The sequence below is a fragment of the Sapajus apella genome, unplaced genomic scaffold (genome assembly GCF_009761245.1).
Source record: "Sapajus apella isolate SASKATOON/1434 unplaced genomic scaffold, GSC_monkey_1.0 scaffold3, whole genome shotgun sequence".
NCBI classification, from domain to species: domain Eukaryota; kingdom Metazoa; phylum Chordata; class Mammalia; order Primates; family Cebidae; genus Sapajus; species Sapajus apella.
Genome location: NW_022436943.1, coordinates 27,603,642 through 27,628,915, shown reverse-complemented (window position 1 = coordinate 27,628,915; position 25,274 = coordinate 27,603,642). Strand labels below are relative to the sequence as shown.

General features: G+C 42.7%; 1 protein-coding gene and 1 non-coding gene across 4 annotated transcripts in view; one reads left to right on the top strand and one right to left on the bottom strand.

The window, feature by feature from the left end:
- BAALC (BAALC binder of MAP3K1 and KLF4) overlaps nt 1-25,274 on the bottom strand; it is a 132,761-nt gene that overhangs the window by 33,867 nt on the left and 73,620 nt on the right. The window lies entirely within an intron of this gene.
- LOC116536038 lies at nt 3,844-3,905 on the top strand. The gene has a single exon (XR_004262444.1). It is a non-coding gene; the product is annotated as a U7 small nuclear RNA (small nuclear RNA).

Genomic DNA, 25,274 nt, shown 5'->3' with positions numbered 1-25,274 from the left:
CACCTTTTTTTTTTTTTTTTGAAATGGGGTTTCGCTCTTGTTGCCCAGTCTGGAGAGTAATGGCGCAATCTTTGCTCACTGCAACCTCCGCCTCCTAGGTTCAAGTGATTCTCCTGCCTCAGCCTCCCAAGTAGCTAGGATTACAGGCATGTGCCACCACACCCCTGGCTAATCTTGTATTTTTACTAGAGACGGAGTTTCTCCATGTTAGTCAGGCTGGTCTTGAACTCCCGACCTCAGGTGATCCACCCGCCTCAGCCTCCCCCAGTGCTGAGATTACAGGCTTGAGCCACCACACCAGCTCAAAACACTTCTCTTATTTTTCCTCTTTGTGCCTCCTTGAATAATTCTGACACTTTTAAAATGTGTACCTTCTGTATTAGTCCGTTAAGGCTGCCATAACAAAGTACCATAGACTGATGGCTTAACCAAGAGATACTTATTTTCTCATAGTGCTGTAGGCAAGAAATCTAAGATCAAGGTGTCAACAGGTTGGTTTCTCCTGAGACTTCTCTCTTTGGCTTGTAGATGGATGTCTTCTCCCTCTGTCTTCACATGGTCTTCCCTCTGGAGAAGTTTGTGTGTCTGTGTCTTAATCTCATCTTATGACACCAGTCATATTGGATTAATGCCTACCCAAATGACCTCATCTTACCTTCATTACCTCTTTAAAGGCCCTGTCTTCAATTATAGTAACATCCTGGGACACTGGGGAAAGGACTTCAAGCTGTGAGTTTTAAGGTTACACAGCTCAGCCCATATCACCTTGCATTTCTTTTTATAAAATAACATTTATGATTTTCTCACATAAGAAATAGGTGTTTCTTATACTGGTAAGAAAAAGGTAAACAAAATTACACATAATCTTATCTACCAGGGATAACTATTATTGACATTTTGCCTACTGTGTCCCAAAACTTCATTCAGTGCATAGACATGCATAGATTCTAAAAATTGAGACTATACAATAATACGATTGCATTTCCTACCTTTATCTGCCAACACTTCTCCTCTGTTTCTTTCTTCCTTTGTCTGCTTCTTCCTCATCATAGATGATTTATTCCTTCCTTTGTCACTTGTCTTTCAATCAGCTAATTATTTGAAAACTATTTATTTGGTACCTACTATGTGCCAGGCACTATGCTGGGTTCTAGGGTTACACCTGAGGCTTCTAGTTTAGCAGTAGGTTTTAGTCTGTTGGCTAAATCCTGTCTCCACCCACCTTCCTTTCCTTGCTGCTTCTCCCAATCTCTGCCTAGTTCCTCAATTCTACACCAGAGAGGATACAGGGGATAAATGGCAAAGACTGAATTCTCATTGGAGGGAGAATAAAGAGAAGAGTTTGAATGGGCATTAACAGAATTTTCCTTAAGAGAAAGGAGGACAAGAAGTGGAGAACATTTAGAAGGCAATACATCTTATCCATCCACATGTCCAACTGCCACTTTCTCTTCCACATGACACAGTATAGATCTCACCTTCTTACTCAGACTCAAACAGTCTCTCCAGGGAATTGTTAGTACCTGTGCAATCCCAACAAGCAGCACCCTTACTATGTAATGTTCTCCTAGAGTGACCTATAGATGCCTGGGAACAAAGTCCCAGGGGTTGCCTATGAGGGGTGGTCCTCAGGATCAGTTTACTCAGGAAGAGCTGGTGACTTTCCTTGGCCAAGGCCCTGCCCATCGTGGCCTCATTTCTGCTTGAAAGGGGAGGTTTATTTTTTTTTTTTTTTCTTTTTTTTTTTTTTTTTTTGAGACGGAGTTTCGCTCTTGTTACCCAGGCTGGAGTGCAATGGCGCCTTACATATCCAGACAATGTGTCCTGCTTGTAGCTTGACCTCTTTCCATAAAGTCAGCAGATCTAACCAGCCAGTTTTAAAAATGCCCTGGAGGTGACTCCCTTAAATTGCTCCAAAGGTACCTAGCACCATAGGAGGCTTGCTGGCCTGCACTTTAGACTCTTTTTCTTAGTCACTGGAATATATCTTTAGGGAAAAAGCATTCTAATGCAATTTTCCTCCCTGCTATGGTCTGAATTTTGGTGTCCCCCTGAAATTCATATGTATAAATCTAACCCCCAATGCAATAGTGTTAAGAGGTGGGACCTTTAGGAAGCAATTGCCATTATGGTTCTGCCTTAATGAACGAGATTGGCACCCTTATAAAAGAGGTTGAAGGGAGCTCACTGACCCTTCCACCATGTGAGAACACAGCAAGAGGTGCCATCTTTGAAGCACAGAGCAAGCCTTCATCAGACACTGAATCTGTTGAATCTGATCTTAGACTTCCTAGCCTCCAGAACTGTGAGCAATAATTTTCTGTTGCTTATAAATTACTCAGTATAAGGTATTTGAGTCTAGGCCAGAAAAGAGTAAGACACTCCATGTTGTCTTTTACTCCCTAAATTACTTTTGGGGGTCATTAGCCTTTTAAGGAAGCGGCAGCTATTTTCCTGGTTGTTTTTGTTTGTTTTTTTACTCCTTGACATTTTCTGACCTTAGTACAGCTAGCCTCTTCATTAGGCTGTTTCTACATCAACTGTAGTTGGCAGTAAATTTTTCTCTCAGGTGGATATTAGAAATTAGATTATATTCCTTTGGGTATGTATTTAGTAATGAGATTGCTGGACTAAATGGTGTTTCTGTCTTTCAATCTTTTAAGGATTTTTCATACTGTCTTCCAGAATGGCTGAACTAATGTATATTCTCACCAACAGTGTATAAGTGTCCTTTTTCTCCACAACCTCACCAGCATCTGTTATTTTTTGACTTTTTAATAATAACCATTCTGACTGGTGTTAGATGGTATCTCACTGCATTATAAAGACACATACATGTGCATGTTCATTGCAGCACTATTCACAATAGCAAAGACATGGAATCAACCTAAACGCCTCTTAGTGATAGACTGGATAAAGAAATTGTGGTAAATTCACACCATGGAATACTATGCAGCCATAAAAAGAATAAGATCATGTCCTTTGCAGTAACATGGATGGAGCTGGAGGCCATTATTCTTAGCCAACTAACACAGGAACAGAAAAACAAATGCCACACGTTCTCACTGATAAGTGGGAGCTTAATGATGAGAACACATGGACACATACAGGGAAACAACAGACACTGGGGCTTGTTGGAGGGTGGAGGGTGGGAGGAGGGAGAGGATCAGGAAAAATAACTAATGGGTACTAGACTTAATGCCTGGGTAATGAAATAATCTATACAACAAACCCCCATAACACAAGTTTACCTATGTAACAAACTTTGTACTTGTACCCCTGAACTTAAAAGTTAAAAAACAAAACAAACAACAACAGCAACAATTTTTAAAAAAGAAAGAAATTAGATATCATTATTAGATGTGAGAAACATATTTGGCCCAATCAAAATTTGAGTTCGATCAACAGAATTGTTTTAATTATTGGAATTTTGAAATTGCTCAAAGCAATCAATCAATTAATTATCTAGTATCCCTTGGGTTCCTACCCAGTACCTAGCACTGTGCTATTAGTGTGGGATATAAAAAACTTACCTATCTGAACCTTTTATGCTTCTGTAATTTTATTGGGAACTTATGGCTTATTTAAGAATTACTGAAAAGTAGAGCTATGCAAAATTTATATAATATTTCTTACCCATCAGAATGGCAAGCTAAAAAGTCTGATAATATTACCTGTTGAAAGGATGTGTGTTAACAGGTTCTCTGATACATTGCTGGTGGAAGTACAAATAAAACTATCCATTTAGGGAAATTGGCAGAGTCTATTCATGTTTAAAATGTGCACATCAGAGTGACTCAGCAATTTCAGTCTTCAGTATCTGCGTTAGAAAACCTCTTAACCAAGTGTTACAGTGCTTTTAGAATTTGTCTGGCAGGCTTTCCGTTTTTTGCCGGAAAGCCCCAGTGCATTAAAAAAAGAAGGTTGGAAGGAAAGAAGGGAGGGAGGGAGGGAGGGAGGGAGAAGGGGAGGAGAGAAGGAAGGAAAGAAGGAAGGAAGGAAGAAAGGAAGGAAGAAAGGAAGGAAGGACGGACCTGTTAACCATTGCACAAAGGGGATTGTTGAGGATGTTCTTTATACCACTGTAATAGTGAAAAATATAATCAATGTAGCCATTCATCAGTTGGATAATTACCAAATAAATTGTAGTTTAGCTAGACTATGGAATTCTATATAGCAATTTAAAGCTAATAAAGTAGATTTATATAGATAGAAGTATGTAGTGATGAATGGAAAAGCAAGTATAGCATAAATACGTACAAATGACAGCTTTCTGAGCCTCACTCTGTTGCCTAGGCTGGTGTGCAGGATCTCAGTGATCTTGGCTCACTGCAACCTCTGTCTCCTGGGTTCAAATGATTCTCCTACTTCAGCCTCCTGAGTAGCTAAAACTACAGGTATGTACCACCATGCCTGGCTAATTTTTTTTTTGGTATTTTTACTACAGATGGGGTTTCACCATGTTGCCCAGGCTGGTCTAAAACTCCTGACCTCAGGTAATCTGCCTGCCTCAACCTCCCAAAGTGCTGGGATTACAGGCATGAGCCATGGCGCCAGGCCAGCTTTTATGTTTAAAAAACTGTATTATACACACACATATACACACAGAAAACAAACTAGACAGATGCCCAACAAACTGATAACAATGTTTGTCTTTGGGGAAAAAGCAGGGGACCAGGATCAGGGGGTGATCAAAAGGGCATTATCTATAACATTTATACCTTTTTGGATATATTACTCATGAAATAAGAATGATTTTTAAGAAATAAAGCTATGTAGCATTTTGTCTTTTCTAATTAGTAATAGCTTCAGACCCACCCAGACTATTAGGCTATTTACTTTTTAGTTATTATATCACATTTAATAAATATGCTATCAAAAATATAATTAAATATAATGACACATAAGAACAGAAACACCACCTAGGAATCAATACATTGCAATGCCTATTTTACAAAAAAATGTTGGCCGGGTGAGGTGGCTCACGCCTGTAATCCCAACACTTTGAGAGACAGAGGCAGGCAGATCATAAGGTCAGGAGATTGAGACCATCCTGGTCAACATGATGAAACCCTGTTTGTACTAAGAATACAACAAAAATTAGCTGGGTGGGGTGGCACATGCCTGTAATCTCCGCTACTCAGGAGGCTGAGGCAGGAGGATCGCTTTAACCTGGGAGGTGGAGATTGCAGTGAGTCAAGATCACGCCACTGCACTCCAGCCTGGACAACAGAGCGAGAGTCCGTCTTTAAAAAAAAAAAAGTCCTACTCTTTTAAAACCAATGGATGGGATGCCCAGCTTTCTGTAGGGCAGTAATGTTCCTCAAGATATCCTAACAGCACATGTGGATGGAACAAATTATAGTTGTTCATAAGAATCTGTGGGATACTTAATGGCTCAAATCAGGCATGGTTAGTCTTCACAAAGAAGAGGATTCTTGAGCAGGGTTTAAAAGAAAAGAAGGTTGATATAGTTTGGATACTTGTCCCCTCCAAATCTCATCTTGAAATGTAATCCTGTGTTGGAGGCAGGGCATGATGGGAGGTGTTAGGATCATGGGGCGTATCCTTCCTGAATAGCTTAGCACCATCTCTTTGGTGATGAATGAGTTCATGGGAGATCTGGCTGTTTAAAAGTGTGTGGCAACTCCCACGCCACTCTTGCTCCCCCTCTTGCCATGTGACATGCTAGCTCTCTGTCACCTTCCATCATGATTGTAAACTTCTAAGGCCTCACCAGAAGCAGATGCCAGTGCCATGTTTTCCGTAAAGGCTGCAGAACCATGAGCCAATTAAGCCTCTTTTCCTTATATTACTTAGCTGCAAGTATTTCTTTATAGCCACACAAGAATGGCCTAATACAAAGGTTAAAAGAAGAAACGAAATGAAATGAAATATTCACTTGTGGGTTCTTGCCAGCCCCATGTTCAGCGCTAAGGATACAAAGATGTAAAGACTTGAAAAACGATTCATAGCTAAGACGCAGAATTTGATTGCCAGCTCTCCTTCATTGTCACAACAACGTTGTAGGTAGATGTTATGATCCCCACTCCCTTCTGCCTTTTTTTTTTTTTAAGAAGAGGAAACTGAGGGTGAGGCAAGTTAAGGTGTCTGAGGTCCTGCTGCTGGCGCCAGGGCCAGGCTTCCACCCAGATCTGCCAGACTGTAAAAACTTTTCTTTCACGTGCATTTGTGTTAACTTACATCACTAAAAAAAAATCTACAATGAATCATATTTTCCCTTTTCAGAGCTAGGCAATAACTAGTGGGTGTGTATAGTGTCATCAAAATAAATGAAAGCCTTTTGTTTGTTGTTTTAAAGGTAATCCACAGTTCAAATGTTTTACTCCTCTAGGGTGAAGGATATCTTTGAAATCCAAGTAACTTGCCTTCATAATTAAGTAGATCACACTGAAGTGCACTCTGTGAGAAGATGAATGTATTTAATTAAACTACATCGTTGCATTTTCTTCTCCCCAGACCCATGAAGTATTCTCCTGCCAAGAGCTCAGCCCTCTGGGTCACCCGCTAAAGATAAGACACTGATTCCTTAATTCTCAGAAGCCACCACGAGGCTCATTTTCTGCACTCAACAGCTCCCATGTCAGGGGTACAGCCAGCTGGTATTGGTCAATCTCTGCTCCAAGGAGGATTGGTCTGAGGTAAAAAATAATTTCAGGGAGGCTTACCAAGCCAGGGTGCTGCAGACCTTTGGTGATCCAATCAAGGGGGCTGAGAGAGGCTGCCAAACTAAGACAAGAAGGAATGGCAGCCTGTGGACTTCATTCTCCACAGGGTAGCCAGTGTATTCTTTTAGAGCTATAAATCTGGCCAGGCGCATTGGCTCACACCTGTAATCCCAACACATTAGGAGATCAAGACAGGAGGATTGCTTGAGTCCAGGAGTTCAAGACAAGCGTGGGCGACATGGCAACAACCCATTTCTACAAACAATAAAAAAATTAGCCAAGCATGGTGGTGCATGCTTATAGTCTCAGCTATTTGGGAGATTGAGGTGGGAGGATCACTAGAGCCTGGGAGGTAGAGGTTGCTGTGAGCTGAGATTGCACCACTGCACACCAGCCTGGGCAACAAAATGAGACCCTATCTCAAAAAACAGTAACAAAAAAACAACAAAAACTACAAATATGATCATGCCTACCTCTTCGTTGACTTCTTAATGACCTAAGGGATAGACACACCAATATCTATCTGCACACCCTGCAAGGCTCTCTGTGAGCTCTCCTGCTTCTTCTGGCCTGATGGGTTTATACACTCCTCCTGTCCTCTATGCTCCAGCCTTATAGGACATCAAAGGCACCTCACAGCTTTTACAACACTGTTCCTTCTACTCTGAAGGCTCTCATAATTGGCCTGGCTAGTTCTCCATCTTGAATTTTTAACATGAATTTCTGCGGAAGGGGCACCTTCCCAGACTCCTGCTCAAGACCAGGTCGGGCTCCCCTGTTGCCCTCCTGCAGCAGTGCACATCTCTTTGGAGCATTCATTACTGTTGGCATTTATTCCATGCCTGCTTGCCCCACTGGTCTGGGAGCTCCATGAAGACAAGGATCATGCCTGGCTTGCTCATTACCATACCTGGCATACATTAGGTAGTCAAACAGTATTTGTTGAAAGAGTCTTGAACTGTTAAGCTGGTTGCCAGAGTAGGTATCACCACTGCAGGAAGAAGCTGCCATATGGATCTCTATATGTTAAAGTGTTTTTTCCTTTGATGTACCAAACAGCCGAAATTACAAAGGAAGCAAGTACAAACATGACCCATGCTTGCTGTTCTAATTCCTGTGGAGGTATCAGGGTGTAAAAGGAACAGCTCACATAAACAGGGAAGTCAGCCCTGATGGAGACTTGTCATACATAGGCCGCCAGCCACTCATCCCACATTTCTCATGAGACTGCTATGGTTCCCAGGGAATCCCAGTGAAAGCTGGTGTCTTTCCAGGGTTCAGGGCTGAGTGCAAATTTAAACACAGGACTTTGAGCCTTCTCCAGACCACGGAGTTGCAGATCGTGGAATTCTACACCAAATATTCACTGCACCTCTCTGATGGGCAAGGCTCTGCTCTAAGGCTGGTGGTGCAGAGGGGAAGGAGAGAGGCTCAGTCCTTGCCCCCTGGTGGTGATATCTGGGATTCTGGGAAGAGAGAAGTCTAAAAGGCATTGCTGGTGGCAAACCACAGGACAGGCCACAGAGAGGCAGAGGCCAAGTCATGCATGGCCATATGTATCTTGCTAAGGAGTGGATGTTGTCCCAGGGCAACGGCAGCCCAGGAACTATGTGGAGGATCCATTAGAAGGGCTCAAGCCTGAGGGTAGGGAGTCCAGCCAAGGGAGCCTTGCCTTGGGGATGCTGCCTACTTTTAAGAGTTTCCCTTGGCCATCTGAATGTATTATCTTCCCAATGGGACTCACTAAATTGAAAATCTCTCTCAGAAGGCTGTAGGGAATTATACCACTTCAGAATGATGGTTTTTGCCAAAAAGAAAAAACTCACCTGATAAGTGCAATTGACTGTTTAGAAGAAAAAGGGGGAGAAGCAAACCAATAGTGAATAAATAAGGATAATCATGTATCTATAGCCACAGTCTAAATAAGAAGGATTTCAGTAACAATTTAGAAAAGACACATATTAGCTCACTATTAATAATTAAGTAGTTGATGACACCCAAACTCTCTGTTGTGGCAGCCACATAAGACACCGATGCTGTGAGTTTTCCATTGAAAGTATAAAACAAACACTCCAAGTGGCTGATTTGATTTTGTATTTCTGAAAGGCAGCAATTGACTCTTAGTCTTCATTCCTGTCTCATAGCTTTCCCTAGGTAGCTTCAAAAGCTTTTTGAAGTTTTTCTTGTGAGAAATCTAATTTGAGCTCCTCCTTTTGACAACTGCCTGCAAAGTTCTGGGAGTAGGTGCAGTTGCCTTTGCCTTAAGTCATATTCCTGTTCTTGATATTTATGGAGGGGACTGGCTTTTCTGATGGAACAGTTTGAACATCATCATCTGTAAAGTCCATAACCTACTGTTGTGATCTGACCCTATTCCAGATGCATGGATTCCATATTGAACCAGAAGTTCTGCTTGATTCTGCACACCAGAACCAGGGGATGTGAAGACAGGGAAATTGAAATCCCTTCTAGGGATTTTCCTGTATGGTAGTTTTCTTCAGTATAAAATAGCAGCAAAATGGATATTTCTTTGTTCCCATTTCTTTGTTTCCCATTCAAAATATCTAGATCACACTGCAGGGATATACAAGAATCCCCATGGAAAACCTCATGAACTCAAGGTCATGCAGGGACTTAGGCAGAACTGGGACTAGCTTATCCAGGCTCTATACTACTGACCCAGGGTTTGGCAGTTTCTGTCCTAGAAATCAGCACACATAGCTCATTCGTCACTGAGAAGGCGGTCACACTAAGAAGTGGTTCTCCACTCTTTGTTGTAAGATATTCCTCTCTCGGAAACCACATCTATTTTCAACTTTTTTTTTTGAGACAGTCTCACTCTTGTTACTCAGGCTGGAGTGCAGTGGCGCAATTTTGGGTCACTGCAACCTCTACCTCCTGGGTTCAAGCAATTCTCCTGCCTCAGCCTCCCAAGTAGCTGGGACTATAGGCATGTGCCACCATGCCTGGTTAATTTTTTGTATTTTATTAGTAGAGACAGAGTTTCACCATGTTGCCCACTGTGGTCTTAAACTCCTGAGCTCAGGCAGTCTGCCAGCCTCAGCCTCCCAAAGTGCTAGGATGACAGGCGTGAGCCACCACAACCAGCCTGTTTCCAACTGATTTAACCCACATCTGATACCCAACTCTCAGCCCCCATCAGTTCCTTTCAACTGGGATTTGCTGACTCTCTATACATGCCAGCCATTTCACCAGGCTCTGGAGACTCACAGAGGCATAAACTGCCATCTTCACCCGGCATGCACTCACATCTAGGGCAGGAATTGAAACTGGAAATCAATGAAGCCCTTATAAATCAAGTCATCCCTCTGGTCTAGTCCCGGAGTGCCATTAAAGAAAATAATGTTCAACACTCATAAGTTGCTGGATAGTAATCTAAATCCTTTACTTGCTTTTTTCAAAGAAATGCAAAGGAAGTCTTATTCATAATTCATTGTAACACTTTATAATATCCATAGACAATTACTGAATAGTCAAGAAAACAGAAATATAGGCTTAATGAAAACATGAGAGAAAAATTCAAAGACCTGGAGGAGAATGGATGAAAGGGGCTGAGACTGGAGGAAGGAAAATTAGCTAGACCTGTTACCATGGTAGTAAGTGGAGGCAAGAGGGGATGAGAGCCTCAATCAAACAAGGAGATGGGGCACAGTTGAACAGGATGAATTCAAGAGATGTTTAAGAGAGATGTGAGGGAGAGATTCAGGAAGTGATGTTGACAGCCCTGCAGAACCAGCTGCAAGTCTAACTTTCCCACATGGAGGTTTCTCAAGTCACTTTAGACTCAATACGTCCAAACTGCATTTACCATGGTACCTTCATGCCAGTTCCCCACTCTGACTCTGCCATTTCTGTCAGACATACTACCAATTTTCTAGCCTCTGGCCTTAAAAACTAGTAAGCTATCATTTCCCTTCCCTTCTCCTTCATTCCCTATAATCATGTCTGACACTACTCCCTGTGTATCTCCTCAAATCACTCTTTGTTCTCTATTTATGCATCCACTGGAAAGGTCCAGCTCACCTCATCTCACCTCTAGATTATTGCAGTAACCTCCAGCTGGCCTCCTTGACTCCAGTCTCTCCCCACTGTCCAGCACATCCTAATCATGACAGAACGATGGATCCTCCCTCAGCATGGCTTTCTCCCTCACACCATATTGCCCCATTGCATCTGATCCAAATATCTCTGCCTGGCTTGCAAGAGCTCCATCCTATGGGCTCATGGTAGTCATCAAGCCTGGCTCTGGTCAGGCGGGTATTCCTGGGCTCCTCAGAAAGGCCAGGCTCACACCCACCTGGGTGTTACTGCTTCAGATGATCCCCCACCTGGAATGTTCTTCCTCCTTCCTTCACCTTTCCAATTTGGTAAGGGGGCGACTACTGATCAGTGCCTTGCTCCCTGATGCCTGCCATCTGCAGTCAGCGTCACACAGCTTAACTCTAAATGACTCCTTGTTTATTCCAAGTGTCCAAGTTTTCTCTCCCCAACTCGGCTGTCTATTCCCTTGGGAACAAAAAATCTCTCACTTTGCTCAGCTGTCTCTGCTAATCTGAAAGAAGAAAGATCTCAAGGGAGCTTTAGTATTTCAGCTTCTAAATGTATTTATACTATGTTTTTATCCATAAAAAGCATGAAAACTACAATAATGTTTGAAAAATTCTTACACAATTTGATCTCTGAATGATTTTACGCTATTAAATTATAATTATTAAATTATACATTTTAAGACCAAAGATTTGAGGTGAAACTATATCTTAAGTCATATAACCTCTTAACAAACATGAACATCTCCATATCTATAAATTGTAGTGGATGTATCCTACTTCTTTTTTCTTTGTGAGAATTTTTAAATGTTCCTAGACACAAGCAGAAAGGAGTTTCTATTCATGGGGAACCTACTACCTACCAAGCACTGAACTAGTTGCTTTATTTTATTTAAGCCTCACTACTATACTTGTTTCATTAAAAATGAATTTTTATTTAAAAGTTATATTTTAAAATAGTATTGTATATGTCAGAAATGCACTTTGAAGTCTAATGGATCTAAAAGGTACTCCAATCACCACTTCTAATGTTTCAAAGAAAATAGTGAGACATTGTTGTAGAAAGTCATCTATTAAAATAAAGTTGTGAGATTTTGCCAGCAATTAGAGAATCTATAACATGAATAAAGATTACAAAATATATGTCCTCATTTGTCACTGTTGAATACATCTTGGCATGTTATCGAGCAAAGATCAAAACAGTTTATAACTTCCAGATACTGAAAGGTTGAGGAAGGAGAACATATGCCTGATTTCTGGGCTTTGAAAACTCTAAGTAGAGGAACATACAGATGTATTTCATCTTGCACAACTCATTTTGAAATCTCTACATTTCTGGGCCCCTGTGCTCTGCACACCTTGCATTCTGACTTCCTAATACACAAAATTATCAACCCTTTCTTCTTATTTTAAAAGAATACATTCTTCATTAGCAATTCCCTTCCTGACCTAATACCACAGCCTGTTATACAGAACCTGAACTTCTAAGCTGTGTGCAGTCGCCTGCCCCTCAACATTGCTTACCCTTTTCCCAGGAACCCCATTCCTACTTTCAGACTGCGTGGAGTCAAAGCCCGTGACCAAGGGTGAAACCAGTCACACTCAGCATTCCTGTAGACCACGTGGTTCAGGAGCATCACACAGCCTGAGTTAGCAAATCTCAGGGCTTCTGCAGAAGCCACTAGAAAAAAGGCTGTATCCATCGAACTTGAATCTGGGAGCTGTGAGGTAGGGCTGTGTCAGTGGTCTGGCCATGGAAAGCGAAGGGCCTTTTTGAGAAGGAAGCCAACAGAAGAAGGGGTTTGAGAGTGGGAGATGCAGGGTACGTGACATCAGGTGACTTGAACCCCGCCTAACTCCAAGCCAGCCCTACCCTAGGCCTTCCTGTTATCTGAGCCAATATAGACCACTTTTTTTGATTAGAGTGTAACTTTTTTTTTGATGTTTGTTTGTTAATTTATTACTTGCCACCAAAAGAGTCCTAACTGACACACAGTCTAAACTTCAAGCTCTAATCTTTATTAGCACTCATCCAAGTTCAGCACTCCTTGGACACCAAGTCACAAAAGATTATCTTGTTTGCATGGAAGCTGGGATCTACACTGGGGTTCAGACATGTCAGGACCAACTGATGGGTGCCAGAAGTATATCTGCATTAGGGACTAAGAGGCCTCACCAAAATAACTCCCTCTAAGGGAAGAAGGACCCCAGCCCAGAAAGCCTTACCCACTGAGAAGACAAACCAAGCCCCAGAGGTCAGAGGGGAGGAGCATGTGTCCCTACCAAAACCTGACCCCGTGGAGATGAGGGGCCACAAGCAAAAACCAGAAAGCTGTTTGCCAAAATATTACCTAAGACATAGAGTACAAGCAACACTCTTTGGGGGCCCCCCTAAAATTACAGCTTAACACAAAAAGGGACGAGAGTCTCCTCTCCTGCTTTACAATGCAACTCTGTTTGTTCTGCACGCACGGGCTCTGGAGCAGGGTTTTTCAATCCCAGCAATATTGACATTTAGGATGGGTAATTTTTTTATTGTAGGGAACTGTCCTGAGAATTACAGGATGTTTAGCAGCACCCCTGGTCTTTACCTGACTGGATGCCAATAGCATCCCCACTCCCACCTTGTATTATAACAACCCAAAATGTCTCTAGACATTGCAAAGCCACCCAGTTGAGAAACACTGCTCTCAAGCATTGGTGACTAAGGCGATAACAAAGAGGGGACTTCAGTGCCCACTAGAAGTGGCACAAAAATAAATGTGCCTGGAAGATATGACAGTGCCTAGGGTGTGTAGGTGGGATGGGAGGAAGAACACCGAGGGAGGGAGCAATTTCTAAAGCAGAAAACGAAAGAAGAAAAAGCAAAAATAGGACCCCCTCTGGTAGCACAACAGCATGTGGCCACTATTAGCTGTGAGGACCCACTGAAATACTTTGGAAGACTTTGCGAAAGGGCTAAGGTCTTGAGAGAACAATAGTGGCACAAAACAGTGAAATAGCCTTCAGAGCTCACTGCTTTCCATGTGGGCTCATTTATATCCAAGAAACCAGTGGAATTTGAGGACATCTGAATTAAACTTGGAAAATTCCATAACCTTGAGCCATATCAATTAGCTTGGTTCAAGATTATCCACCATCATTCGCTCAGTCACAAGTTCATTTACTTATAGCAATAGGATTAGAAACTCCAGAAAGCACTGTTTAAACTCAGTGCATTCTCTATTTCTGAGGCATAGACATCGCAGTGTGTAGATTGGGAGACTCATATTGAGAGAAAGCAGGAAGGGGTTTTCTGGGCAAATTTAATCAAGAGTCTCTGGGGCAGCAGGAAGATTAGCTTGAATGAAGAGGCCTTGAGACAGACAAAAAATAATCTCTATTGGAGCAGGCGTGGAACTTGGTGGAAGCAGCAGGGACCTTTGGAATTTTCAAAAGTAACCAGATCCATTTATTTATTCACTGCATTTTTATTGGCGCTTTATGTCTAATGCTGAGGGACTATGGTGTCATGAGAATTGGCTTTGCCATCAAACAGCACTGGGGTTCAGTCCCTTCACCGCCACCTACTTGTTATGTGATCTTAGGCAAGTTTCTTCTGTAAGTCTCAATTTCCTTATTTAAGAAGGCAGGGACTATAGTTGCCGCCTCTCAGGGTGATTGTGAAGGTGGCATAAAGAAAGTGGCTAGAGAGGCCTGACACCAGGTGTCTTACCACATGCTAGGGAGCCCCCATAAAGGGAAACGACCCCTGGACATCCAATCAGAGGACAAGTGTTCCCTGGATGCTGTTACCAGATGGGCCGTGAGGGAGACTCACAGATGAATGAGCTGGGTCCCTAGCCCTGAAGGGGCTGGGCATTCGACTCTTCGGATCTACTCACAAACATTCGCATTGCACTCAGGTATGGAAATGGGCATGTGGGCTACAATGAGAACTCATCCAAGATGCCAGAACAAGTAGAGAAGACAAATAAGGTTTCATATGAACAAGAGACGAAGACTGGGCTCTTGCTCCCTAGGCAATGTACTAAGCAAATAAGGAGGTGAAGAAATAACCCAAGGTCCCCACAAGGCCCATGGCCACAGTGACTTGTATTTCAAGTTCAAAGTCCTTTGCACACTTGTGACTATTTCATTAATGACTTGGTTACTGTTCATCCCCATGCTAGATGATTATCCTATCTCAAATGAAAAATGGTAGCATTTAGGGGAAGGAAGAAATACAGTGTCACACAGAATCCAGTTTACAATCCCAATCCCCCTAGTCTCCCGAGATCGCTCAGTGAGGTGTCATTGGTCACAGTCTCTGAGGAGTCACTTAATTTTGAGGCCTGGAGCAGTGCCCCGTAAGTTACTCTGAAGCACTGGTGTCTTTGTTATAGCAAGGAATTAAATTGACATAGGAACAGGGAAAAATATTGATATCTTTATACTTTGATAAATTGTGTGTGTATGAAACTTTAGAATAACCATTAGAATAGAAGAAGAAAGACTCCAAACGAGTACAGGGAAAAACATAAGAAATGAGGAACAATCCAAAAGAATATGAAAACACAGAAAAAAGTAGGAGGAGACAATTTGAAGAATTTCATGGGCCTATTTCTCTGCGTGAGTAGAAAGCGTGGTGCTCCCTGGAGAGGGTGGGGCTGTGATGGGAGTCGGGAGAGTTTGGAATGCTTAAAGACAGGAATGAGGAGAGACCATCTAGGATTGAGTCAAATAATTATCTTGCAGCAACCACGGCCTGGCTGAGGCTTCAACTTATGGTTTCACAATAGAGGCAATCAGCTATAAAGATATAAAATCAAGCAGAAATCTTCCTGGTGAGTACAGAATCAGTGCACAGAGAATTAGGTGTTGAGGCTATTCTTCAGAGGCTTGGAAGTGGTGAAACCAGCGACAGGAACACCACTCCACTGCCCATCATGCCACTGTGCCCAAGGACATAGATCTCTCCTTTACAGAGGGCTGGACAAACACTGAAACATTCTTATTATCTAGTTCCCACACTGATCAGACTCAGGCAAGTCATAAATCAACGGAATAAATGACAGCTCCCTGGGCTTTAGTCCGCATGGGTCTCTTGAGTCTGCATGCATCCTGGTTGTCAGCAGCCAAACAGTCACCAGTTCTGTGCTGGGTGAGTCACTGCATCTGGTTGCCACTCTCATCTATTTTAAGTTGAACATCTTTAGCTTCAAGTTCAGAAGGTGACTTCTTACTATGTTTTTGTCCTCCCTCCCATATACACTCACATGTGCTCATGTACATGCTGAAGCCTCTGGGCTTGTCTGGATGGGAGCAAAGGGTAACACAAGGCAGCATGGACTGGAGGACAGATGGACTGAGTTCTGTTGTCATCAGCTATGTGACTTTAGGCAAGTCACTAAGCCTCTCTGAGCCAACATTGTCTCACTTGTAAATTAGGGATTGAATGTTGGGGGATGCAATGAGATCATCTATAAAGCACCTAACACTGTCTGGCACATAAAAGGTGCTCAATGAATGGCAGATCTCATCCCCTGCAGCTCTCTGTATTAGCACAACTCTGGTGACATGGTATGTAGGCAGAATAACCCTCAGTCCTAAAGATGTCCACTCCGAATCACCAGGACCTGTGAATATATGAGATTCCATAGCAAAGGGAAATTCAGGTTGTAAGTGGAATTAAGGTGATAATTAGCTGGTCTTAAAATAGATTATCCTGAAATACCCCGGTGGGCCCAATGTAATCACCAAAGTCCTTAAAGGTGAAAGAGGGAGCCAGAAGAGAGAGATTCAAAGGCGATGTGACTGTTTTTAAACGGCACAGAGAGATTCAATTGTTGCTAGTCTTGAAAATGAAGAAAGGGGCTGTCAACAAAGGCATACAGGCTGCCTCTAGAAGCTGGAAAAGGAAAGGAAATGGATTCTCCAAGGAGAGGGAATGCAGCTCTGCCGACAACTTAGCCCAGGGAGACCTTAACAAGCTTCTACCCTACAGAGCTGGAAGATAATACATTTGTACTATTCAAGCCACTAACATTGTGGTAGTTTATTGCAGTAGCAATGGAAACAAACATACTTGACATCATGGGAGTTTCCCATTCTGTTTTTAGGGACCATGCCCAGGAATTCAGTTAATACCTAACAGTGCTCTGCAAACTTAGGTATTCCAGTGACAACAACCATACCTTCTATGCCTGCAACCAGCTTCAGTAATTATGTGCTTAGGTTCATGAGCAGATATGGAGCAGAGGTGGTGGGGCTGGATAGCTACCCACTGCAACTTTGTTGGAAAAGAACTGACCACTGCTAGCAATTCCATGGCAGTCACACTGAAGCCTGAGCATCCACCCATTGCAGGGAAACATGCCTTATGACACCTGGGCCAGAGAGGCTCTCCCAAGCTATAAATTACCTGGTTTTGCAGGGTTGTCCCATACCCACCTCCCCAGATCTGGTCCCCCCATTTCCTCTCTTACCTATACATAGTGTGTGGCCATGCTACCTGCACAGTCCTTCTTGAAGCAGCAGAGCCCCTAAACTGTTGTTGCTCCAGGCAAGTGCAAAGGCAAGAGGGTAATGGGCTAATGAGCAAAGCCAGGGAAATAAGAACAGTGGAAGTGATTAGGACTCAAAAGGGAAATAAGACATTCCATACTCTTCCGCACTTCCCATCACCTTTGTCATTCTGACAAAGGACTCTAGGCCATCTTGCTGGTGTTCACCCAACAGCCATTCTCGCCCTTCTTGGCAGAACTCATTCCTATGACAAAGGCTGAAATGCCAATCCTGGCTCTCCCAGCTCCCCAGCAGCACTTTCCCCAGCGCCAGGGAATAACGCATGACTAGTTTGAGATAATAAGGGTTAAAACCTCTCCTTTTCTAGTGGTGTGTTCTATGGTGAGAATGTGATTTAATTCTGTCCCATGATATGTCAAGGTCATCTTCTGTGGGGCTTCTGGGAAAAAGATAATGGAGGAAACCTCCAGCCTCTGAATGGTGTTGCCTGAGAGTGAATGAAGACCTGTCCTCATGGGAAAGAAGTCCTGGAAGCTTGACCTCCCTATACTATGGAGTTAGCTAATCCTGGAGCCTCCCTGCCTCTGAGTTTCTTACTAGAGAGATAACAAATTATTTGCTACTTCACAGACTGGTAGGTCAGTCTGTCACTTGCCACTGAGAGCTCTCTCATGGATATAAGCATCTTGGGATTCTTGCAGACCTCAGGAATTCCTGGTCAGTTAGCGCCCTCTTGATAGAGATGTATGGACCAAGTGGACAACACAATAATAATCAATTAACACGGGGTCTCTGTCAGGACTTCACAGTCAAATGCTATGAGGATTCCAGAAGTCATGAAGATAGTGTGTGAGTCTTATCACTTACTTCATGTTAAACCCACATTTAAGTCTCACTAGAGATCATTGATTGTCAGATGGAAAATTTGTTCTCTTAAAAGCCTAGGTGTTCCACATGCTAAGCCTCTCTGTCCTTCTCAATACCACAGAATGAAGCAGAAAGCAATAAAAGCCATTTGGGTGAAATAGCAGCTGAATCAGGCACTTTGCAGAGTTCACATCAAAGGGGAGTAAATGTTCAAAAGCCCAAAGCCCTAGCATTGTGCAGATCTAAACAGTAGGATCCTGAGAAGGGAGCTGGCTGGAGCCTCAGAAAATGTAGTTAGAGTTGAGATGTTGCACATCCGTAGATGAAGAAATGGGAGTTCCTTGGAGGTTAATTAATTCTGTGGCACACCAAGGTGGGATATGAAACAGCAAAGGATGCAGAATGAGGAAGACAGAAGAAAAGGCTATGGGTGAAGCAGAAAGGAAATTTCATGTCTCATGCTGGTGCTTCACCTAAAATCCTCATGAAGAGGGACCAGCAGTCAGCCCCAGAACAACACTGCAAAATCTATCCGGTACATAAAGTATGGTTATATATATATATATATATATATATATATATATATATATATGTGTGTGTGTTTGTGTGTGTATATATATATATATATACATTTTTTATGTTCAGTGAACAGCATAAGGTGTATTCTATAATATAGATGTGGAGTTTTCAACTTTGGTTGCAAAATCCCAGGTTAAAAGCAGCCAACTTTTCACCTGCTAGCTAAGTGGGTGCCACCACAAGTATGCAGCATGTTTGGCCCATAGAAAGTACTAATAAGTATTAGTTTTAATATTAGCTACTATTAACCAAATTCGATTTATTTTGTTATGGCTATTAGGTCCAAATCCCCTGTAGCTGTGGCCCTAGGTCCCGAGGAAATCAATGTACTCTAAGACAGACACTATTTAGCTATAGCACATGGGAAATCTTATTAATGGCATGGGGTTACCTAAAGATATTCCTGAAATACCCCGCTCACAGCCTGACTCACCCAGGGAGTTTTGCAAAGATTACGAATTCCCTTCCTTTCCACCATCAAAGCACAACCACTCACCTCTTATGACAAGGGGAGTGGCAGTGAGGAACCCTTGTGGGATAGTCAGTTCCTACAGCACCTCCACCCTTTCCTGAGAATTCTGTCTCTTCCTTTTAATATTCTGAAAAGGCCTCAAAACCACATCACCAAACCCAAACTTTACATGTTATATGCCAGAGAAAGGAAAGCCAGCTCTCTTCACCTTTTCCCCTTTTGAGCTGTGTTTTCAGGGATGCTATAACTGGGGTTTACTAGCATTTTCTAATCCAATTATCCAAAAAGGAAAGAAGAACAGGAAAGCTATTATGTAAATCTTTGGTCATCCAGAGTCACCTGCCTTAAAGAAGTTGGGCAGATAAAATGTTTGTCTTGGTTCATTCTCAGTCCTATCTATTTTCACACAATCACTGCTTTATATCCCAACTTGTTCTCCTCTGTCTGAAAGGGTTTCCCCAAGGAAAGCTTGTTTGCTGGATCCCAAAGTACTGTCGGGCAGCATCCCCACTGTGCACCTTGCTCTGGCCCTTATTTTGTCTAATCCTCTCCCTACATCCTCTGGTCCCTGTTTTCCAGTTTCTCCCTGGTGAGTCACGAGGAATGAGACAAGGGCTTGAAGGATGCTAAAGTTGGAAGCCTCCTTCCTTTAACTGCCACAAAATGTGAGGTTGGTGCTTTGGATGTAAAATATCTTGGAAACAGCTTCTGTGCCAATCAGGCCCAGATTCATGCTCTGCCAAGTTTTTGTTCAGAGGCTAACATCTGAGTCCCAGTTCCAGGCCCTTTCCTCTCTGAGGCCAAGCACATGAGCCTTGCTGGGTGCAGCCAGCCAGGAAGTCCCAGATTCAGATCCTGGGTGCTGTTCATGCAGTTAGCTTTCTGGTAACCATAGTGAGCACTAACAGCGACCCACAGCCACCACCGTGCCCTGAACACTGCTGTGGTTTTACCCAGCTGTTCTCTTCTTCCTGGAGCTCTACTTGTCTTAATTTCTCCATCTCAGAATTGCATTCCTCCCACTCGCCCACCCTGTCCTATCTTTGGCCTGATCTCTTGGCTATAAATCTGGTCTTTTCTCCCACTCGTTCTTCACAGCTCCCCATTTCTGCACCCCACCCCCTTATCATTGTTTTCTGGGCTTCCCAGAAATCCCAGAACCTGGCCCAGGCCTGCACTGTGGGCAGATTCACTTTCAGGCCTCACAGTCCCTCTGGGCCAGGAGCAACAACTTCCCTCTGCCGTGAATACAACCATCTCTTTTTGATCATGGGGCTGGGAATTCTGGTCCTCATGAGACTCCCTTAGGGCTCATCCCTGAGACTCCAAAGCCATCACAGCCTTTACCCCCAGCCTGTGCTGCTGAATATCCCTCCCAGAGTAATTAATTGCCTACATCCTTGTCTCCCCAGGAAGACCATCAATGCCTCAAGAGCAGGACCTTTTGTTGGCCAAAACATGGCTTTGAGCCCAGCATGGGTCCTGGCACATAATGGGCACCCACAAAGTTTTCATGACTTCGTAATGACTGCCTCACATCCATTTTGGAAGAAGAGAGGCTTGAATTGGACACACCTCATGAACTAGCTGTCTGCCTTTAGGGGAGCCATCTCCACTACTGTTCCTCAACTGGGAAACAAGGAGGGCGAAGCAGGCCTAGCAAAGCTCCAAGGATCCTGTTTTGTGAAAAGTCTGTGACTCCGCCTGGAGCACATGGTGTTCCTATTCAGGACAGTGATCCTGTTGTTGGTAGTTTTATTTGAGAAGAACAATTATCCAAAGTTTGGGAATAATGCAGAAGAAATGATTAACGTTATGCTAGGAGCACTTCCCAACAATCTCACCTAAAGGTCTTCTGGGGTTCCTACCCAGCATGACTTTACCCCCAGTGGACATTTGGAGACATTTCAGTTGTAGAGACCATGCAGGCTATCAAACAACCTACATTGCCCACGACAGCACCCCCAACAGAGAATTATCTGGGCCCAAAATTTCAATAGTGCTGGAGGCATTGAGAGGTCCTGGCCTAGAGCATGCAACTCGGTTTGCACATCATGGGGCTGGGAATTCTGGTCCTCATGAGATTAGGGCCAAACATTTTACAGTTCTGAGAACTGATCATCTATGATGAGTTTCTTTTCTGTCTGATAGAGAAGAGAACCCCAAAGACTATGGGTTTGGGTTTTGAGGGATTTTTTTGTGTTGTTTTGTCCTTTAGGATGTAATTAGTTTTGTGTTTAATTTGGCAATCTTATCTCAGCTTTCCTTCTTTCCACTGACAATTTTTAAAATGTTCCCTTTTTTTCTGAGCAATTTATTTTGTTTTTAAATTAAACTTTTCTTTTTTTTTTTCTTTGAGATGGAGTCTTGCTTTGTAGCACAGGCTGGAGTGCAGTGGTGCAATCTTAGCTCATTGCAACCTCTGCCTCCTGGGTCCTGGTTCAGGCGATTCTCCTTCTTCAGCCTCCCATGTAGCTGGGATTACAGGCACGCACCACCATGCCCAGCTAATTTTTGTATTTTTAGTAGAGACAGGGTTTCACCATGTTGGCCAGGCTGGTCTTGAACTCCTGACCTCATGATTTGCCCACCTCGGCCTCCCAAGGTGCTGGGATTACCATGATTTAATTTAGGCATGAGCCACCGTGCCCAGCCTAAGTTATTTCAAAATCATCTATAGATTCATATGAAGTTGTAAGAAATCGTACAGAGTGATCTCCGTGCCCTTTTCTAATTTTCCCCAATGGTAACATCTTACAAAATTGTAGTACAAGGCCCTATCCAGGGTACTGACATTGGTACAATACACCCGTCCTATTTAGATTTCCCCAGTTTTAATTTGCACTTATTTGTATATTTGTGTTTAATCCTATACAATTTTGTTACATGTGCACTTTCACATATCCACCACTGTAAGCAAGATACAGAACAGCTCCATCACTGCAAGGATTCTTCATGTTGCCTTTCTAATAATCACACCCTTATATTCTATTTTGACCTGACTTTATCATCCAGCTGTGACCCTCATCAATGAGTTAAAAAGATAGTGTGACACCTGTTCACTATTTGTATGATACTTAAGTTTTTAACATTTTGAGAAATATACTTTGATATACTCCTTTGCTATTTAATGAAACTACCCTTTAAGTAGCAACTCGATAACTGAGCTCCAACGACAAGACCAGATGGTTCCTAATTTCCTCACCAGAGATGATATTAATGAAAACCATCACATGCTAGGAACACACAGTGACCTTTAGCAAGCAGCTAACTTCTGTGTGATTTAGTTCCTTCTTCTATAAAATAATAGCTCTGATTTTAAGGAATTTGTGGAGGATCCAACTAGTTAATATACACAAAGCACTTAGAATAGTGCATGGCACATAATAAATTGTCAATACATTTTATGGTATGTTCTTTCATTTAATGTCCATATCAGTTCTATGAGATAAGGACTCTTGTTACCCTAACACAACAGATAAGAAAACTAGGATTCAAGTTCAAGTAATTTTCCCAAGGTCTCAGCCTAGTAAGAGGTAGAGCAACAATTAGAGTGCTAGTCTCTGTGATTCCAAGCACCACCTTGCCCTACTTTCTTTGTGAGAAATTGAAGTGCTGTACTCAGAGTAAAAACCAGAAACTGCACTTCTAGGGGAACACAAACTGTGAAGATGATGGGGAATTTTCTATGGGATAGGTGGCTATCAAGAGAATAGGAAGGCCACATACAGTGGCCTATGCCTATAATCTCCCAGTGCTTTGGAAGGCCAAGGTGGGAGCATCACTTAAGGCCAGGAGTTTGAGACCACCTGAGCAACATAGTAAGACCCTGTCTCTACAAAAATACAAAAATTAGCTGGGAGTGGTAGCGCACACCAGTAGTCCCAGCTACTTGGGAGGTTGAGGCAGAAGGATCTCTTGGGCCCAGGAGTTCGAGGCTACAGTGAGCCAAGATCATGTCACTGCACTCCAGCCTGGGCAACAGAGTGAGATCCTGTCTCTAAAAGAGAGAGAGAGAGAAAGAGAGAGAGAGAGAAGAGGAAATTTGAGGTCCATATATGCTCTCCATCTTATTTATAAAGTTTGAGAAATATACCTTTTAACAACTTCAACAACAAAAACCTAGAGGAAAACCTTCATAAAATAAGCACAAGCATATTTTGTCTAAATTTGCTTCCCACAAGAAGCTAGAAACACATGGGAAGATGAAACCACCAGCTCAAACCAATTCAGCAAGTCCAGCAAAGGGGACGTAGCACAGTAGGAAGGCACATGAGGGCCCTGCAACCTCTGCCCTCAGAAAGCAGTGGTTTACCATTCCCAGTTCTTCCTTCAAACTATTGATTCACACTGGGGCCAAACAAAAAATTTCCTGGATCATGTCAGAGGCAACATGAAACTGCAACCAACCAAGCCTGAGAGGAAATGAACCAGAAGCAGAGTCTGAACCTTTCACACGAGTCCGTCCCATTTCAACTTCTATGAGCTAGGACAGCACAAAGCAGAGGTTTCCAAAAGGCAGGTCACAGAGACAATTTCCCTGGCCCATGGTACAATGAGAAAAATGAGATAGTGCAGTGGGTTAGTGGGCGCTAGGATTGCTCACTCCCTTTCTTAGCAAGATTGGTGTGTTTCTGTCCCTTCTTTAGGAAGGGCCTACTTCCTCATATACATATCGGTCTTCTCTCTTTTTTCTTTTTTCCTTGTAGCACTTAGTTCTAACATATTAATACTATGTCATTTCCTTCTTTTTTAAAAAAAAAAAAAATCTATTACCCTGTACCTAGGGTTTAAGCATGAAGACGGGAATTTTTGTTTCTTTTGTCACTGTTATATTCTGCAATGACTAGAACAGTGCCTAGCACATCATAAGTGCTAGTACATGCTTGCTGAATTAATTTAGCAGTGCTTTCTGCAGCGTGTGTGTGTGCATGTGTGCTTGTGTATGCGTGAGACAGCCTTTCCTATGAAATGGTAGAAGTAATAAATGGTAGGTCTTTTTCATGCCCCCCCCAAATAAAAAGCACCTCGATCAACATGCACACACACACACTCACACACACACACACACACACACACACACACACATTGTTTTCTTTTTTACTGGCCAATGAATTCCAAAAGTCTGGGACTCAGTGGTCTCAAAAAAGAGTTTTAGAGTAAAGCAAAGCTTGGCTTGAGTTTGGCACTTTCAGCTGTGTGACTTTGGGCAACTTCTTTTATATCTTGAAGCCTCAATTTCTTCACCTACAAAATGGGAATAGTGATGCTAACCTCATGAGGCCGTTCTACAAATTAACTGAGAGGATACTATGTAAAGCAGGGGCCTGGTCCAGAGTAGGATTAGTGGACTAAATAGATGACACCCCCAGTGTGGCTCCACTGTGGGCAAGGCAGGCCTTCTCCACCCAGGCCTTGTCTCAAAAGCCCCCTTGGGGCTTGGACTTTTTGCTCCAGTGAAACTGCCCATAACTGAGGTCATGCCCAGACAAATGCCACCCAAAGGCAGTTTCCTGGCATTCAGTGGAGTTATTCTTAATTCAATCCTGCTTCAAATTCAACTCCCTTGCTATACATTTGAACATTGAAATCAGAGGTTTTAAGATACCACTTCCAAACTGCTGAAGTAAGCCTATTTGCTTGGGAGTGGTGACTTCTGAGATTCTCCCAAATTAGTAGACTTACACATGAATTCCTTTCCCCATTTAACTAGGAAAGAGAGAAATCATGTCAGGAATCTCACAGAAGGATATAATTCAGAAATCATAAGAAAACAATTCTGAAATTACAGCATAAGTAAGCAAAGAAACACAAATCGTTTCTGAGCTATTTGATTTGCACACATTTTCAACTGTTTATATTTTTGCTTTCATGAAAGCACACAATCTTGCCTTCTGTTGTAGTTCACACTATTAGAGTATTGTATTAATAAAGGAAAGTGAATAAACTTGGAGTTGTGTAGAGAGAAAGAAAGTGAAGCTGAGATGAGGTCTCTACTGCTTAGCCCTGAGAAAGTCAGCTGAGCCAAAGTGAGGAGGCCCAAGAAAAAAGTCTCTGGGCTTTCAACTGTTTAGGGCAGGGAGGGCAGAGACA